Source organism: Theropithecus gelada, chromosome 19 (genome assembly GCF_003255815.1).
Source record: "Theropithecus gelada isolate Dixy chromosome 19, Tgel_1.0, whole genome shotgun sequence".
NCBI lineage: Eukaryota > Metazoa > Chordata > Mammalia > Primates > Cercopithecidae > Theropithecus > Theropithecus gelada.
The window spans coordinates 11,821,764-11,835,615 of record NC_037687.1 but is presented as its reverse complement, the minus strand read 5'-3'; the positions used below and the strand labels follow the sequence as shown (position 1 = coordinate 11,835,615).

General features: G+C 44.2%; 1 protein-coding gene and 1 pseudogene across 2 annotated transcripts in view; both read right to left on the bottom strand.

Moving 5' to 3' along the window:
- LOC112611850 (zinc finger protein 136) overlaps window positions 1-13,852 on the bottom strand; it is a 520,810-nt gene that overhangs the window by 72,904 nt on the left and 434,054 nt on the right. The window lies entirely within an intron of this gene.
- The window catches only part of LOC112611843, an 18,755-nt pseudogene continuing 9,711 nt past the window's right edge, over window positions 4,809-13,852 (bottom strand). Inside the window, exons 3-4 of the transcript XR_003116781.1 lie at window positions 9,818-9,944; window positions 4,809-8,992 (exon numbers count right to left, since the gene is read on the bottom strand). The product of XR_003116781.1 is annotated as a zinc finger protein 709 pseudogene (transcript). The remainder of the gene's footprint in view (window positions 8,993-9,817; window positions 9,945-13,852) is intronic.

Here is a 13,852-nt window from a genome sequence, read left to right as displayed (position 1 = left end):
CTGTAATCCCAGCTGCTCGGGAGGCTGAGGCAGGAGAATGGCTTGAACCTGGGAGGCAGAAGTTGCGGTGAGCCGAGATCATGCCATTGCACTCCAGCCTGGGCAACAAGAGTGAAACTTCGTCTCAAAAAAAAAAAAACACATTAGAAACAAATTCTGAGAGGAAGTTGAATACAATACACAGTGTATACCATAGCCAACAATTCCCCATAGGTTACTGCTGAATAGGAACTTCAGATTTTGGTTTTGATAAAGGTCTTTCCAAGGCAGTGAGTCTGACTATGATACCTCTGTTGTTTCTACTCCATAATAAAGAACAAATCGTTGATAATACTGTGAATTGGAGAAAAAGAGTTAATGTTTGGAGATTTGGCAAAGAAATTGAAATTTTCCTAACATTACTGCAAGAGTTAGGCTAGGGTCACAGGGTTGAGGATTTGAGACCCTGCATCCCATACATGAGGAAAATGCAGGGAGAAACCAGTCCCCGTGGGCAATGTAAAGAAATCAAAAGCAGCAATTGAACCGAAGTGTTTGTAAGTGCACTAAGGTTCTACCTAAGGAAGTGAAATACAACTAAAATGCAATTCTTCTAAGTTTTTCTGGTAACTACAAACCATGACTGGGTGATTCTCATTCATAAATCGCCATATGCTCAAACTGTTTTTTTTTTTTTTTTTTTTTTTTGAGACGGAGTCTCGCTCTGTCGCCCAGGCTGGAGTGCAGTGGCCGGATCTCAGCTCACTGCAAGCTCTGCCTCCCGGGTTCACGCCATTCTCCGGCCTCAGCCTCCCGAGTAGCTGGGACTACAGGCGCCCGCCACCTCGCCCGGCTAGTTTTTTGTATTTCTTAATAGAGACGGGGTTTCACCGTGTTAGCCAGGATGGTCTGGATCTCCTGACCTCGTGATCCGCCCGTCTCGGCCTCCCAAAGTGCTGGGATTACAGGCTTGAGCCACCGCGCCCGGCCCCAAACTGTTTAATTTTTAACAGTGCCTCCGTTTAATTTTTTTGTGTCTGTTGTTTACCTATATATTATAAAGGACATTACAAAGGATATAGATGAACAGCCAGATGATGAGAAAGATAGAGCAAGATGTGGAGTTGGGGGAGCCTCCCTGCTGTCTCTGGGCGTACCACCATCCCAGCCTTGCGATGTGTTCAGCAACCCAGAAGCTCCTTTTTTTTTTTTTTTTTTTTTTTTGAGACAGAGTCTGGCTGTGTCGCCCAGGCTGGAGTGCAGTAGCGTGATCTCGGCTCACTGCAAGCTCCGCCTCCCGGGTTCACGCCATTCTCCTGCCTCGGCCTCCCGAGTAGCTGGGACTGTACGCGCCCGCCACCACACCCGGCTAATTTTTTGTATTTTTAGTAGAGACGGGGGTTTCACCGTTAGCCACGATGGTCTCGATCTCCTGACCTTGTGATTCACCCACCTCAGCCTCCCAAAGTGCTGGGATTACAGGCCTGAGCCACCGTGCCTGGCCCAGTTTAATTTTTAATAGGAAAAAAAAAGTACTGGGGGCCCCACGGACCGCAGTTTCTCCCACACGAACCCTACACCCAAGGCAGAACTCTCCTTATGTCAAGTGTGGCCCCCGCACAATCTGGGAAGACGCGAGGTTGCGGGTGCGGAGCTGCCCAGAGAGGGCTCTGGGGCCGCAGTCGCCAGGCAGGGACAACGGGACGGGACGGCCAGGGTCCTGGCTGCTGGACCAACCCCACCTTGCGGCCGAGCTGTGCCAGAACTCGGGTCCCAAACCCCCAAGTTGCCTGCAGGGGATCTGGGATCCCGTCACAGCCGGTTCCCGCCGTTTCCAACCAGCCCCTGCCAGGTCTCGGGTAGCTGGCCCCGAACACTCACCATTTCCAGGCTTCCAGGTGTCCTGGCTTCTTCTCTAGGGCTCCCGTGACTAGTGCAGGTCACAATGCAGGCGACAAAACGACAGAAGTTGTGGCGTAGGGACCTGCTCCCTTTCACAGCGGGAAAGACTGGATCCCAACCTCAGTGGCAGGGTCACCAAGGTAAGAGCGGGAATGCGTCCCCATCTTCCCAGGATGGACAGTTGGCAGGACCCCGCCCCAGCGCTCCTGATTGGACAGGGGTCCAGGCCCCCATTCCCTCATCCAGAAGTGACAGTAGAAGCCCTGGGTAACTGGACCTGCGGAGCGGGAGGGGTTCTAGCTACCATATAAAGGCCAGCTCCCTCCCTGCAACTTGGTCATTGGATATTTTCATTTTAGTGAAATTTGCTCCCGATTTTTAGACAGGGCACTATCTTTTTCCTTACTCAAAGGGTTGTTCCTGCTCCTTTGGTCTCCACTGGGGTTACTAGTGCGTACTGGGAATTCCAGACTCAGTGTCCAGCAGAGCAATCTTGTCACCTCAGAGCCCGAGGGGAACCAAGACCAGGCCAGACATGATTGGACCAGGAGGGAGAGGCTAGTGTCCTTCAGGGGGCGGCAACTGGGGATGAGACATGGCCAAGGCTTTCTCTCATAGCCCCCATCCCCTCCTCACAGTGTGGAAACACTCCCTCCTTCCAGACCTTCACATTCACCAGCAGGAAACTCTTACCAGGTGACACTCTTAAGCTTCTGAGCTAAACAGTCAACTTCATAAGTGGTTTCTCCAGGTGAGGTCCAAACAATTCTGTCTCTGAACCTGACCACCACAGATTTTCTTCATATATACAGATAACCGTCTGACCCCAGGGACCCTCTGCATGTCAGAACCAAAAACACTGTTCCTGAATATGGCCCCAGGCTCCAGGGGTCCAACCACAGAAGGGACAGCACCCTGCCAAGGGCATCTGCACATGAGTCTCCTGCTTTTCAGGGCTTTGCAGCTTATCAGAATCCACACTTCTGGAGCTACTCCGAGCAGCTGGAGGCCACTTGCAGAATAGGTTGGGCTGCCCAGGAAGCACCCATGGGAGCTCCATTTCCCTCCTTCTGCAGCCTCCATACTGGCCTTACCTCTGTTGCCCCCTGCAAATTCACAGTGGTACCCGAAGGGAGGGACAGTGGATGGGTCGGGGGAGAGGCCACTCGAACCGTTGGCAGACCAGGCCTTTCAACAACTACCTGTGAGGCCAAGTGCCATGGCTCAAGCCTGTAATTCTAGCACTACAGGATGCCAAGGTGGGAGGATTGCTAACAACCCAGAGTTCAAGACCAGCCTGAACAAGGTAAAACCCCATCTCTACAAAAAATACAAACATTATCTGGGTATGGTGTCACATGCCTGTAGTCCTAGCCACTTGGGAGACTGAGATAGGAAGATCACCTGAGCCCAGGGAGGTCAAGGCTGCAGTGAGCCATGATCCCGCCACTGCACACCAGCCTGTGTGACAGAGTAAACTGTCTACAAAAGCTATTAAAAGACAAATTTTTAAATAATTTAAAAAATTAGCTGGCCGAGGTGGCCTGTACCTGTACTTCCAACTACTGAAGAGGCTGGCAGGGCCAGGCACAATGCTTCACACCTATAATCCCAGCACTTTGGGAGGCCACAACAGGAAGACTGCTTGAGCACAGGAGTTCAAGACTAGCCTGGGTCACATGGCAAAACCTCATCTCTTCCAATAATACAAAAATTAGCCAAGTGTGGTTGCGAGCACCTGTGGTCCCAGCTACTCAGAAGGCTGAGGCTGGAGGAGCCCAAGAGTTCAAGGCTACAGTGAGCTATGATTGCACCACTGCACTCCAATCTGGGTGACAGAGGGAGACTTTCTTTAAAAATGAATACCCGGCCGGGCGCGGTGGCTCAAGCCTGTAATCCCAGCACTTTGGGAGGCCGAGACGGGCGGATCACGAGGTCAGGAGATCGAGACCATCCTGGTTAATATGGTGAAACCCCGTCTCTACTAAAAAGTACAAAAAAACTAGCTGGGCAAGGTGGCGGGCGCCTGTAGTCCCAGCTACTTGGGAGGCTGAGGCAGGAGAATGGCGTGAACCCGGGAGGCGGAGCTTGTAGTGAGCTGAGATCTGGCCACTGCACTCCAGCCTGGGCGACAGAGCGAAACTCTCTCAAAAAAAAAAAAAAAAAAATGAATACCCATGAGGAGAGTGAAAGCTATGAACAATTCACCAGTGGCAACAGGTCTCCTTCCTGTACGTGTTTAATACCTGAGTTTACTTATTGGAGTAGTTCTCAATGAGTTACATTCCACCTTTTGGAATTACCACAATTTTTGTATTTAACTTTTTTGTATTACTTTGACCAGGGTCTGATTTGAGTAAAAGGTTTAAGAGGCCTGTAGAGGCCAGGCACGGTGGCTTACACCTGTAAGCCCAGCACTTTGGGAGGCCAAGGTGGGCAGATCATGAGGTCAGGAGATCGAGACCCTCCTGGCCAACATGGTGAAACCTTTTCTCTACTAAATATACAAAAATTAGCTGGGCGTGGTGGTACATGCCTGTAATCCCAGCTACTCAGGAGGCTGAGGCAGGAGAATTGCTTGAACCAGGGAGTCGGAGGTTGCAGTGAGCTGAGATTGCGCCACTGTGCAATGAGTCTGGTGCACAGAGACTGTCTAGTGACAGAGACTGTCTCAAAAAGGTGCGGGGGCGGCGGGGGAAGAGGCCTATAGAAAGGGAGACATGTAAATAAAGAGAAAGAATGTAACTTATAACTTAGGTTCACATTCCCAATTACTACACCTCTTACATAAAATTTGGTGCTTTGCAAATAAAGTGAGTGCTGATTTTGTGGGATCAGACATAAATAGCAAGTGTTCTTAATCACATATAATCAACCATAAATAAGAATAAACTGAGGCATTACAAAAAACACTCAAAATTCCCAGATTAAGAGCAAGGTGCTTTTTCTCACATGAAAGTCCTGGGTGGCACCAGTCACTACACAATGCAGGAGAGAAACAAGCTCCCATCTAGTTGGTTTTCAGGGAAGCATAGTAAATGTCAGGCTGAATCATGAACAGGGTCACTGCCACTAGAACAATGCTTGCAAAAGAGTATAGACCTTAACTCACTCTATAGATTAGGGAGTTGACCATCAGAGTATTTCCAACCATGACAGTTTGAATTAGTTCTCTGGTGATCATTTACTAATATTTGAAATAAAAAAGCCAACTGGAAATGTACCTTTAATGTGAATCATCTGGCAACATCTCTGGAGAACGACTCTGAGAAAAGGAAAGTCAAGGATTTGGAGAATACTCTTAATTTGCAAGCAAGAGAATCAGAAAAAATGGGCTGAAGCAGGTGGCCACACACTGCTCTCCCTGTGTGGTACCTCTAATATGTGACTGACACCTTCCCTGTCTGTGCCTATGAAATCTCATTAAGATTGGCTATAAGTGGCAGGGTACAGTGGCTCACACCTATAATTCCAGCACTTTGGGAAGCCGAGGTGGGTGGATCACTTGAGATCAGGAGTTTGAGACCAGCCTGGCCAACATGGTGAAACCCCATCTCTAAAATTAGCCAGGTGTGATGGCGGTTGCCTGTAATCCCAGCTACTTGGGAGGCTGAGGCAGAATTGCTTGAACCCGGGAGGCAGAGGTTGCAGTGAGCTGAAATCATGCCACTGCACTCCAGCCTGGGCAACAGAGCAAGACTCCATCTAAAAAATGAAAAAATTTTAAAAAAAAAGATTGGCTATAGATGAATTGTATCAGAACCATCTAAATATCTAAATACATCCAGATTTAATTGTCCATTCACCGGTAGCTCTTCTCAACTCAGAAATAAATTATCTCACAGGTCCTTTCCCTACTCTTTTTCTATGTTTCAAAGGAATGGGGATAATTGAATGCATATTAACAGAATGTATCTCTTCATGTCGCTGACACCGGAACAAATGAAAGCTTTGCCACATTGCTTGCATTCACATGGTTTCTCTCTGGTGTCTGTCCTTCCACGATTTTGAAGGTTCTTGGCAGATGTGAAGGCTTTCCCACAATTCTTACATTCATATGGCTTCTCTCCAGTGTGCATCCTTCCATGTATAAGTAAGGAAGAGAAATTACTAAATGCTTGTATACACCCCTTACATTTAGCGTTTCTCTGTAGTGTATCTTTTCATGCATTCAAAGCTCCATGGAAGATATGAAAAATCCTTTCCCATGTTGTTTATTCATAGGGCTTTTCGCCAGTGTGTGTCCTTTCATGTCTACAAAGGGAACAAGAAAAACTGAATACCTTCTCACATTCCTTACATTCATAAGGCTTCTCCCTAGTGTAGTTTCTTTTTATGACGTAGAAAGGAACCGGAACTATAGAATGATTTCCCACATTCCTTACATTCATAAGGCTTTTTTCCAGTATGAGTTAGTTCATGTATTCGAAGGCTACTCCAATAACGATAGACTTTACCACACTGTTTACATTCATAGGGTTTCTCCCCAGTGTGAGTCCTTCCATGTATTCGGAGGCTTGAGGCACATCTGAAAGATTTCCCACATTGCTTACACTCATAGGGTTTCTCTCCAGTGTGAGTCATTTCATGATATTGGATAGAACTGGGTAAATTAAAGCCTTTGCCACATTGCTTACATTCATAGCGTTTCGCTCCAGTGTGACTCAACTGATGGTATCGAAAAGAAATGGGAGAAACATAGGCTTTCCCACATTGCTTACATTCATGGGGCTTCTTTCCGGTGTGACTCCCTTGATGACGTTGAAAGGCACTGAAATAAATGAAGGCTTTCCCACATTGCTTGCATTTATAGCGTTTCTCTCTAGTGTGAGATTTTTCACGTGCTTGAAATGAACTGGGAGAATGAAAGACTTTTCCACATATCTTAGATTTATGGGATCTCTCTCCAGTATTCATGTGTCTAGAAAAGCTTCTAAGATGAGAAAATCCTTTGCCACGTTTATGTTCATAGCGTTTTTTACCTATGTGTGTCCTTTCATGTCTCCGAAGGGAACTGGAAAAACCAAATACCTTCCCACATTCCTTACATTCATAAGGCTTCTCTTTTCTGTGACTCCCTTCATGCTTTTGAAAGGATGTAGGATTATCAAATGCTTTCCCACATTCCCTGCATTCATATGTCTTCACTCTAGTGTGGACCCTTTTATGATTTTGAAAGAAACTGGAACTATAGAATGATTTCCCACAGTTCTTAAATTCATAAGGCTTTTTTCCAATATGAGTTAGTTCATGTATTCGAAGGCCACTCCAGTAACGATAGACTTTACCACACTGTTTACATTCATAGAGTTTCTCCCCACTGTGAGTCCTTCCATGTGTTCGAAGGTGCGAGGCAGATCTGAAAGCTCTCCCACATTGCTTACATTCATAGGGTTTCTCTCCAGTGTGAGTCATTTCATGATATCGAATGGAACCGGGCAAATTGAAGCCTTTGCCACATTGCTTACACTTACAGCGTTTTGCTCCAGTGTGACTCAATTCATGACACTGAAAAGCAGTGGAAGAAATATAGGCTTTCCCACATTGCTTACACTCATAGGGGTTCTCTCCAGTGTGGCTCCTTTGATGACGTTGAAAGGCATTGAAATAAATGAAGGGTTTTCCACATTGCTTGCATTTATAGCATTTTTCTCTAGTGTGAGATCTTTCACGTGTTTGAAATGAACTGGGAGAATGAAAGACTTGTCCACGAATCTTACGTTTATGAAGTATCTCTCCAGTGTGTATCTTCATGTGCCTAGGACAGCTTCTACAAAAAGATCCTTTCCCACGTTGTTTACATTCATAGGGTTTTTCAGTGTGTGTCCTTTCATGTCTCTGAAGGGAACTAGAAAAACTGAACACCTTCCCACATTCCTTACATTCATAAGGCTTCTCTTTACTGTGACTCCTTTCATGTTTTTGAAAGGATATGGGATTACCAAATGCTTTCCCACATTCCTTGCATTCATAAGGTTTCTCCCTAGTGTGGATCCTTTTATGATTTAGAAGGAAACCGGAACTATAGAATGATTTCCCACATTCCTTACATTCATAAGGCTTTTTTCCAATGTGAGTTAGTTCATGTACTCGAAGGCCACTCCAATAACGATAGACTTTACCACACTGTTTACATTCATAGGGTTTCTCCCCAGTGTGAGTCCTTCCATGTATCTGGAGGCTTGAGGCACATCTGAAAGCTTTCCCACATTGCTTACATTTATAGGGTTTCTCTCCAGTGTGGGTCATTTCATGACATCGAATGGAATTGGGCAAACTGAAGCCTTTGCCACACTGCTTACACTTGTAGTGTTTCACTCCAGTGTGACTCAATTGATGATATTGAAAAGAAATGGAAGAAATATAGGCTTTCCCACATTGTTTACGTGCATTGGATTTCTCTTTAGTGTGAGTCCTTTGATGGTATCGAAAGGCACAGAAACTAATAAAGGCTTTCCCACATTTCTTACATCCATAAAATTTCCCGCCAGCGTGAAGCATTCTACGTCTGTGATAGAAACCAAAAAAACGGTATGTCTTCCCAGAACCCTTACATGCATGATGCTTCCCTCCTCTATGCATTCTTTCATGTATTTGAAAGGAAGATACGTTATTAAATGCTTTTTCACGTTTCTTACATTTGTAAGGTTTCTCTACACTGTGAGTCCTTGCATGCATTTGCAGTTCTGAGGTGCATCCAAAGGGTTTTCCAGATTGTTTACATTCATAGGGATTCCCTCCAGAGTGAGCTCTTTTATGTCTATGAAAAGAAGTGGAAAAACTAAATGCCTTCCCAGAATCCTTACATTCATAGAGTTTTTCTCCAGTGTGTGCAATTACATGTCTGCGAAAGTAGGGGAGGTAGCTGAAGGCCTTCTTACAGTATGTACATTTATATAGCTTCTGTCCATATTCCTGATACTCATATGGCTTGTGTCCAGTGTCAGGTCTGGTGTGCTTATTAAGGGATAAATGACCCATGCCGACCTCACACACATTCCTTTCACATGATGCTACTCCAGTTTTCTTCAGCATGTCATCCAGAACCTGGGTCAAAATTTCTCTACGCTGATGACCTTCACTTTCAAATAGTCTCTCTTCCATAAGACCTCTGTGAAAAATGAAAAGCACACTTAATGGGTTTATCAGTGATCTTTATATTCATTCACAAGTCTTACACTTGCATTTTTAACATGATCCAGCAAAGTGTAGGTTTTCTACTCTGTCTGAATTGTATGAACATGAATGGACCACATGGTCTACAAGATGGCCCAGCCATATCTATTATCAAAAAATAGATATGGGGCTTAATACTATTTCCATGTAAACTACTGTACAAATACAAAACCTCTTTGTCTTTTAATTTTGCTTCTGAGTGAGAATCTTGCCCTGTTGCCCAGGCTACAGTCCAATGATGTCATCATGGCTCAGTGTAGCCTGACTCCTGGGCTCATGCAATACTCTGGTCTGAACCTCCCCCTCCCAAAGGGCTGATTATAGGCTGGACACCATGGCTTATGCCTATGTCACAAATAAATGCATGTTTTTAGAGAAAATATTCTAAGAATAAATACAATGGAACTCAGCTTTTTTGTTTGTTTCCTTCTTTTTAACATTTCCTCCCATTCTAAAATTTTCTAGAGACAGTGCTTTGTCTTGTGAGTGCAGATTACCTTTGGTTGCTCCTGGGATTTTTGTATTCATTTTCAATGTTCTGGTCTTTCCATTTCTTCCCTAAAATACAGACACAGATACACAGGCCTGAATTAGTATAAAATTATGAAATAATTATTTGATTCTATGTTTATGATACACTGCAACCATTCCTCATTTATTCATCAAAGTATTGCCTGTCCATATTCCAAATTACTCAACAGAACTGATGAATGAGAAACACTTCTCTAATTCACTGAGTGAGTAATGTTGTCACCCTTACCTATAGAGGCCAGGTTCCTTAAGGTTTCTTGCATTACTTCTTGGTAGAGATTCTTTTGGGAAGGATCCAGCAAAGCCCACTCTTCTGGAGTGAAGTTCACAGCCACATCCTCAAAGGTCATTGAGTCCTGAAACATCCCACATGTGTAGAGAAGGATGGGTGAGACTGATAACACTGGACATCTATACCCTATTCCTAAGAAGTTCTCACAATGCTGTGGACTCCAGATTTCATTATTTGGACATCAGACCTCTTACTCTCTGCCTATACTCACTTTCTTCCATAAAGCAATTCTGATGCTACAATTTAACCACGGGGTAAAGCAACAGCAGAACAGGAAAATGTGTGAGTTTCCGGTGAATCCACATAAAAAGGTGTGCTGTCTGGGCTGCCCCTAATGTCTGTTTGTAGTGTGGGTCTGTAGTGCCTGCTGTAACCAAGTCCTGTGAATTCGCATGCAGAAAAAAGTTAACATAAGGAGTCTTGAGGCTGTGTATCCTTGAAAATGTCTGTTCCCAAGTTTAAAATTTGATGATATCTAGGAAGTAGATTTTGTTCTAAATACCAATGACAGAAACAAACAACTGGATTTTGTGAGGGGTCCATCAATCTAACTAATAAGACAGTTATAAATAGCTAAAAAAAACGAAAACAAAAACAAAGACAAAAAACCGAACGCATGAGAAGAAGCGATTCTGGGGATCTCTGCTTGGGTAGTAAAGCCTAAATTGTAACCAAATTGCTCATAGCTGAATGTCAACAAGGTTGAGAAGTAAAACCCCAGGGTGCCCAATCGTAACAAAAAGGCAAATATTTATCAAACATAAAAATGTTTGTGTGAACAGGTGTGGTGGCTCATGCCTGTAATCCCAGCACTATTGGAGGCTGAGGTGGGCAAATCACTTGAAACCAGGAGTTTGAGACCAGCCTGGGCAACATGGTGAAACCCGTCTCTACTAAAAATAAGAAAATTAGCTGGGTGTGGTAGAACATACCTCTAATGCCAGCTACTTGGGAGACTGAGGCACGAGAATCACTTGAACCCAGGAGGTGGAGGTTCAGTGAGCTGAGATCGTGCCACTTTATGTACTCTAGCATGGAGACAGAGCGAGACGCTGTCTGAAAACAAAAACAAAAACAAAACAAAACAAACTTTTGCTTATGAGAGGCCACCATTCACAGAGGGAGAAGGCAAACATGTGCTCTGTCTCAAGGATTATTAATGGTTCAGCCTTTCTGGAAAATAGTATGATAGTGCCTCTAAAAATAACAAAATTACGGCCAGGAAAGGTGGCTCATGCCTATAATCCCAGCACTTTGGGAGGCCGAGCAGGGCAGATCACCTGAGGTCAGGGATTTGGGACCAGCCTGGCAAAAATGGCAAAACCCTGTCTCTACTAAAAATACAAAAATTAGCCGGGTGTCGTGGCGCACACCTGTAATCCCAGCTACTTGGGAGGCTGAGGCAGGAGAATCGCTGGAATCTGAGAGGCAGAGGCTGCAGTGAGCCAAGATTGCGCCACTGCACTGCAGCCTGGGTGACAGAGTGAGACTCAGTCTCAAAAACAAACAAAATAGGCCGGGCGCGGTGGCTCAAGCCTGTAATCCCAGCACTTTGGGAGGCCGAGACGGGTGGATCACGAGGTCAGGAGATCGAGACCATCCTGGCTAACACGGTGAAACCCCGTCTCTACTAAAAAAATACAAAAAACTAGCTGGGCGAGGTGGCGGGCGCCTGTAGTCCCAGCTACTCGGGAGGCTGAGGCAGGAGAATGGCGTGAACCCGGGAGGCGGAGCTTGCAGTGAGCTGAGATTCGGCCACTGCACTCCAGCCTGCGCTACAGAGCGAGACTCCGTCTCAAAAAAAAAAAATAAATAAATAAAAAAAATAAAGTGTACAGCACACGGTATTCCCAGTATTACTCTCATACAAGTAATAACCAGACCCAATCCTGGTAGGAACTGAGATAAAAAAAGATTAGGTGCATTCAGGCTGGTATGGCCATATGCTTTTCAATGTCTTGCTGGTATGGTGTCCTTTGAAACACAAGTTTAAAATTTCAATGCAGGCCGGGCGCGGTGGCTCAAGCCTGTAATCCCAGCACTTTGGGAGGCCGAGATGGGCGGATCACGAGGTCAGGAGATCGAGACCATCCTGGCTAACACGATGAAACCCCGTCTCTACTAAGAAATACAAAAAATAGCCGGGTGAGGTGGCGGGCACCTGTAGTCCCAGCTACTCGGGAGGCTGAGGCCGGAGAATGGCGTGAACCCGGGAGGCGGAGCTTGCAGTGAGCTGAGATCCGGCCACTGCACTCCAGCCTGGGCGACAGAGCGAGACTCCGTCTCAAAAAAAAAAAAAAAAAAATTTCAATGCAGTCTAAATTACATATTTTTCCTTTGTTCCTAGTGCTTGTGTTGTCACATCATAGAATCTTTCCTAAATCCATGATCATGAATATTTTTGAATGGCACACTGTAGCATCAAGAGGGTAAGATTATCCTTTGTTCCCATGGGAGGATGAGAATGGGGTATTTGAATAATTCTGCAGGCTGACACAGAATTGAAACCCACTATACATTGGAGACTAAAACTATATAAATTTAGTATACTATAATGGCATATTACATTAAGCTGTTTACCATAAAGCCATTTATATATAAAACAGCTATATACAACATTACAAGTTATATATAATATTTACCAGTTATCTATCATAACTATATACTATATATACTTCATTTGTGCATGTATATACATATGTGTATATATATGCATATTATAATGCTAGACTATAATACTATACATTAATATCTCTTTAAATGTTAACACACAAAGCCTCAACAATACACTTGCAAAGTGAATCCACCCATATATGACAACATCTGTACCCCATGATAAAGTGGGATTTAATTCGTGGAAGCAACACTGCTTAACATTTCTAAAAATCAACTTATACAATGCACGATAGTTACAGAATCAATGTCAAAAACCACAATCCAAACACATGCAAAAAAAAAAAAAAAAGTGACAAACCTCAACACTCCTTCAAAATAGAAATCAGGAATACAAGGGAACTTCTACAACCTACTATAAAATATGTATAAGGGTTGGGCACAGTGTCTCACACCTGTAATCCCGGCACTTTGGGAGGCCGAGGCAAGCAGATCACCTGAGGTTAAGAGTTCGAGACCAGCCTGACCCACCCAGTGAAACCCTGTCTCTAGTGAAAATACAAAATTAGCTGGACATGGTGGCACATGCCTGTAATCCCAGCTGCTTGGGAGGCTGAGGCAGGAGAATTGCTTGAACCCAGGAGGCGGAGGTTACAGTGAGCCACGATGGCGCCACTGCACTCCAGCCTGGGCAACAAGAGTGAAAACTTCGTCTCAAAAATAATAAATAAAATGTGTATTAAAGTGCATAGTTACCATCCACTGACAGTTAACAACTCAATATAACTAATCAAACCTACAAGCTAATTATTTTCTCCAAATTGTTAAGCCAACACAGGCAAGCACTAAGGAAAGATTTTAAAAAGTAAAAGGAACTCAGCAAAACCAAACCCTGCCTGTTTACCAAAAACATCACCAAAAACTGGCACTTTCTGCTCAGTGACATGTTTAGTGGCCCCATTACCTTGACTGTACAAGCGTAGCATAATCATTTGTTCGTGAAACAGAGACTGGTCATATGAGGGTTTAGCTGTCTCTTACTTTTTATCAGTGCAATTGACCTATCTGTGAAGAGGAAGAATACTTAAATATGATGAGAAGATTCTATGGAACTTAAATTTATTAGTCCACATATCTAATAATTAGCCTAACTTAACAGGTATTAACATTTAATCCAGTGAACTAAAAATTTTAGTGGAGGTGACCTCACAGCACAATATAACCTCAAAATGATTTTGACTAAGACGTACTAGTCAAAGTAAACTAATCCTTCTTCTTAACAGTAAGTTTATCATTAACCTTCTACTTATTCCCACCATTCTCACTATAGCATTCTTTTTTTTTTTTTTTTTTTTTTGA